Below are 6,720 nucleotides of genomic sequence, written 5' to 3' on the forward strand. Positions count from 1 at the left end.
TTGCCTTGTGGGATTTGGAACACAGCCGAGTGAGGAAGCACCATAGACTTCTGACAGCAGGAAAGGATTTTGCACAAGTTTGATTGAAATCTTTCTCAGTGCACATGGACTTGTTTATTATATACAGCTTTTACTCAATTTCATGAGGGGGTCAGTAATTCTGGAGCTGAATCTCTCTCACACACACACAGTCACACAGTCACACACACAGACACACACACACACTTACTTTTTGATTCTGAACATGAAACTCTGTGATTGGATCTCCAGCCGCCAGAACACTGAATCCTTTTTCACTCCCTCTCCCATTAATCCATCACATTCACACACACACACACACACACACACACACACACACACACACACACACACACGAAAGATTAAAACAATCACTTGTATCACCTGTTTCACGACTCAGTAGCTCTCTCTCTCTTTCTCTCCCTCTCTCTCTCACACTCAGTAGCTCTCTCACACACACACACACTCTCTTATGGGCGGGGTCCGGGCAAAATAAATCTATGTATATTGATGATTTAAACTTCACCTACAAACGCGTGTGTATATTTTCCTTTATGAGAGTCTCACTTGCTTCTCCTCTTTTCTCCTCTCTACATCCCTCCATCCCCTCATTCGTCGTTCCTTCATCTGGTTCTCGTCTGGACTTCTTCAGGATGGAGTTTTGTCTCCCCCCGGTGGCAGGAACACGCAGTACATGCGATTAGAATGGTGTGAAAACCATTAAATGTCAAACACACACGCGCGCACGCGCACACACACACACACCTGTAACTTAATTAGGAACACTACACAAACATTTTCATGCCATGTTCCCCTGAGGTCCTGATCATTGACGCAGATCAGACGGTTCCTGCAGATCCATCAGGAGCTCCTTCATGCTGTGAAGCTCCTGTTCTACCAGCAGGTGTTTAACTGGATTCAGATCTGAGGAGGAAAAAAAAGCCATTAAGATCACTGAACTCCTGCATGTTCCTGAAATCAGTTTGAGATGTTCACTTTGTGACTTGGTGCATCCTGATGGAAGGAAACGTTAGAAGACAGTAAACTGTGGTCATGAAGTGACTAATACATTCCAGACTAATCTAATCTACACATCCCAATCTAATCTATTACACATCCCAATCTAATCTACACACCCCATACTAATCTAATCTACATCCCAATCTGATCTATTCAACACACCCCAAACTAATCTAATCTACACACACACACACACACACACACACACACACACACACGAAAGATTAAAACAATCACTTGTATCACCTGTTTCACGACTCAGTAGCTCTCTCTCTTTCTCTCCTCTCTCTCTCACACTCAGTAGCTCTCTCACACACACACACTCTCTTATGGGCGGGGTCCGGGCAAAATAAATCTATGTATATTGATGATTTAAACTTCACCTACAAACGCGTGTGTATATTTTCCTTTATGAGAGTCTCACTTGCTTCTCCTCTTTTCTCCTCTCTACATCCCTCCATCCCCTCATTCGTCGTTCCTTCATCTGGTTCTCGTCTGGACTTCTTCAGGATGGAGTTTTGTCTCCCCCCGGTGGCAGGAACACGCAGTACATGCGATTAGAATGGTGTGAAAACCATTAAATGTCAAACACACACGCGCGCACGCGCGCACACACACACACACACACACACACACACCTGTAACTTAATTAGGAACACTACACAAACATTTTCATGCCATGTTCCCCTGAGGTCCTGATCATTGACGCAGATCAGACGGTTCCTGCAGATCCATCAGGAGCTCCTTCATGCTGTGAAGCTCCTGTTCTACCAGCAGGTGTTTAACTGGATTCAGATCTGAGGAGGAAAAAAAAGCCATTAAGATCACTGAACTCCTGCATGTTCCTGAAATCAGTTTGAGATGTTCACTTTGTGACTTGGTGCATCCTGATGGAAGGAAACGTTAGAAGACAGTAAACTGTGGTCATGAAGTGACTAATACATTCCAGACTAATCTAATCTACACATCCCAATCTAATCTATTACACACATCCCAATCTAATCTATTCAACACACCCCAAACTAATCTAATCTACACACCCCATACTAATCTAATCTACACATCCTAATCTGATCTATTCAACACACCCCAAACTAATCTAATCTACACCCCATACTAATCTAATCTACACATCCTAATCTGATCTATTCAACACACCCCAAACTAATCTAATCTACACACCCCAAACTAATCTAATCTACACACCCCATACTAATCTAATCTACACATCCTAATCTGATCTATTCAACACACCCCAAACTAATCTAATCTACACACCCCAAACTAATCTAATCTACACACCCCATACTAATCTAATCTACACATCCTAATCTGATCTATTCAACACACCCCAAACTAATCTAATCTACACACCCCAAACTAATCTAATCTACACACCCCATACTAATCTAATCTACACATCCTAATCTGATCTATTCAACACACCCCAAACTAATCTAATCTACACATCCCAATCTGATCTATTACACACATCCCAATCTAATCTATTCAACACACCCCAAACTAATCTAATCTACACACCCCAAACTAATCTAATCTACACATCCCAATCTAATCTATTAAACACATCTCAAACTAATCTAATCTACACATCCCAATCTGATCTATTCAACACATCCCAAACTAATCTAATCTACACATCCCAAACTAATTTAATCCACACATCCCAATCTAATCTATTCAACACACCCCAAACTAATCTAATCTACACATCCCAATCTGATCTATTCAACACACCCCAAACTAATCTAATCTACACATCCCAAACTAATTTAATCCACACATCCCAATCTAATCTATTAAACACACCCCAAACTAATCTAATCTACACATCCAAATCTGATCTATTCAACACACCCCAAACTAATCTAATCTACACCCCAAACTAATCTAATCTACACACCCCATACTAATCTAATCTACACATCCTAATCTGATCTATTCAACACACCCCAAACTAATCTAATCTACACATCCCAATCTAATCTATTCAACACCCCAAACTAATCTAATCTACACACCCCAAACTAATCTAATCTACACATCCCAATCTAATCTATTAAACACATCCCAAACTAATCTAATCTACACATCCTAATCTGATCTATTCAACACATCCCAAACTAATCTACACATCCCAACTCAATCTAATCTAATCTACACATCCCAATCTAATCTATTAAACACACCCCAAACTAATCTAATCTACACATCCAAATCTGATCTATTCAACACACCCCAAACTAATCTAATCTACACACCCCAAACTAATCTAATCAACACGTCCCAATCTAATCTACATCCCAATCTGATATAATATATAAATACCAATTTAATCTAATCTACACACACACACACACACACACACACACACACACCTGTAACTTAATTAGGAACACTACACAAACATTTTCATGCCATGTTCCCCTGAGGTCCTGATCATTGACGCAGATCAGACGGTTCCTGCAGATCCATCAGGAGCTCCTTCATGCTGTGAAGCTCCTGTTCTACCAGCAGGTGTTTAACTGGATTCAGATCTGAGGAGGAAAAAAAGCCATTAAGATCACTGAACTCCTGCATGTTCCTGAAATCAGTTTGAGATGTTCACTTTGTGACTTGGTGCATCCTGATGGAAGGAAACGTTAGAAGACAGTAAACTGTGGTCATGAAGTGACTAATACATTCCAGACTAATCTAATCTACACATCCCAATCTAATCTATTCAACACATCCCAATCTAATCTACACATCCCAAACTAATTTAATCTACACATTAAATCTAATCTACACATCCCAATCTGATCTAAACTACACATTTCAAAATAATCTAATCAACACAACTCCAATCTACAGATCCATAAATCTAATCTACACATTATCCCAATCTAACCTCATCTACACATCCCAATCTGATATAATTTACAAAGACCAATTTAATCTAATCTACACATCCCAATCTAATAAAATCCAGACATCCCAATCTGATCTAATCTACACATCTCATTCTGATCTATTCAACACGTCCCAATCTAATCTACACATTAAAATCTAATCATCCCTCATCTAATTTACACATTCCAATTCAATCTACACATCCCAATCTGATATAATATATAAATACCAATTTAATCTAATTACACATTCCCAATCTAATATAATCTACACATGCCCAATATACACATCCAAATCTAATCTAAACATCCAAATCTAATCTACACATCCCAATATTTGATCTAATCTAAACATCCCAAAATCTGATCTAATCTACACATACCCAATCTACACATCTTAAATCTAATCTTAACATCCCTAATCTGCACATCTCATATCTAATTTAAACATCCTAAATGTAATCTAATCTACACATTCCCAAACTACACATCTAAGATCTAAACTAATCTACATATCCCTAATCAATTCTACACATCCCAGTTCTAATCATCATCTTCATTCAGCTGCTTCTCCCATTAGGGGGCGCCACAGCGGATCATCTGTCTCCAGACACTCCTGTTCTCTACATCTGATTCTTGCAAACCAACTACCTGCATGTCTTCTCTCACCACATCCATAAACCTCCTCTTTGGTCTTCCTCTTTTCCTCCTTCCTGGTGGCTCCATCCTCAGCGTTCTCCTACTGATATACGACCCCTGGCAAAAAAGTATGGAATCCCCCCTCTCAGAAGATGTTCATTCAAAAGTTTAATTGTGTAGGAATAAAAACAAGCACAGATATGGCACAAAACTATTTTCACTCAACAATCCAAACTTCTGGCTGTACAAAACACTTCAAAACAAAGAAAGATAACTATAGTCAATTACAGCTGTTTTTACAGATCAAACAGAGGAAAGAAAATATGGAATCTCACAAATCTGAGGAAAATGATATGGAATCACCATGCACTTTGCATTTCTAAAACAAACACCTGTATCTGATTACAACTGCTAATTAGTCTGCAGTTCAAATAGAGTGTTTGCACACATTAGTGATGTGTTAAACCAAGATGATTGACATAACTCATGGCTCCAACACGAGAGATGTCTGTTGAAACAAAGGAGAGATTATCAAACTTCTCGAAAAGTTGAATCTTCACAGAATGTTGTAAAAGATGTTGGTTGTTCCAAGTCAGCTGTGTCTAAAATCTGGACCAAGTACAAATCAAATGGAAAAGTTGTAAAAGGGAAGCGTACTGGTAGACCAAGAAAAACATCAAAGCACCAAGACAGAAAACTTAAAGCAATATGCCTTAAAAACAGAAAATGCACAACAAAACAAATGAGGAAGAAATGGGAAGAAAGTGGAGTCAATGTCTGTGACCGGACTGTAAGAAATCTCCTAAAAGAAATGGGATTTACAGAAAAGCCAAACGAAAACCATCATTAACATCTAAACAGAAAAAACAAGGTTTCAGTGGGCTAAAGAGACAATCGTGGACTGTGGATGACTGGATGAGAGTTCTATTCAGTGATGAATCACGAATCTGCATTGGGCAGGGTGATGATGCTGGAACTTTTGTTTGGTGCCGTTCCAATGAACTTTATAAAGACAACTGCCTAAAGAAAAAATGCACATTTCCACAATCATTAATGATCTGGGGTTGTATGTCAGGTAAAGGTATGGGAGAGATGACAGTCATCACATCTTCTATAAATGCACAAGTTCATGTTGAGATTGTGGACACTTTTCTTATTCCATCAATGTAAAGGATGTTTGGTGATGGAAGCATCATTTTTCAGGATGATAATGCATCGTGCCACAGGGCAAAATCTGTGAAAACATTCAGAGGTGGTGCAACAAAGTACTAGTAGTGTTTTTATTTGATGATTCCATAGAATTTTCCTCAGATGTGATTCCATATCTTTTTCCTCTGTTTGATCTGTAAAAACAGATGTAATTGACTACAGTTAACTTTGTGGTTTTTTTTTTTCTCCAAGTGTTTTGTACAGCCAGAAGTGAAGTAAAAATAGTTTTGTGGCATATCTGTTCTCATATCATATCTCACCTCTCTCATCTTGTCTCCAAAACGTCCTACATGCGCTGTCCCTCTAATTAACTAATTTCTAATCCTGTCCAAGTACCTGAACTCCTCCACCTCTTCTCCCTGCAACCGCACCCCTCCACTGCCCTCCCTCTCATTCACACACATGTACTCTGTCTTACTCCTACTGACTTTCATTCCCCTTCTCTCCAGCATGTACCTCCACCTTTCCAGGATCTTTTCCACCTGCTCCCTACTCTCACCACTAATCACAATATCATCCACAAATATCATAGTCCATGAAGACTCCTGTCTGACCTCGACCTTCAACCTGTCCATCACCACTGCAAACAGGAAAGGGCTCAGAGCCGATCCTTGATGCAGTCCAAACTCCACCGTTAGCCAGTCTGTTCCTACTGCACACTTCACTGCTGTCACACTGTCCTCGGTGGAGCTCCCTCTCTCCCTTTACCAGTCATAGTACCAACATTTAAAGTACCAACCCGAACTTCCACTCTCCTCCACTACTCCTTTCCCTGCTGTCTCTGTAGATGTCTTCCTCCTCTCCTTCTCCTTTACAATACCTGTGGAGGTCGTTGGTAACCGCTTATTAGATTTGGTACATGTTTTACGCTGGATGACCTTCATAACACAAAACTCCACATTTATCTGGACTTGAGACCGAC

The sequence above is a fragment of the Silurus meridionalis genome, chromosome 28, assembly GCF_014805685.1.
Source record: "Silurus meridionalis isolate SWU-2019-XX chromosome 28, ASM1480568v1, whole genome shotgun sequence".
NCBI classification, from domain to species: Eukaryota; Metazoa; Chordata; class Actinopteri; order Siluriformes; family Siluridae; genus Silurus; species Silurus meridionalis.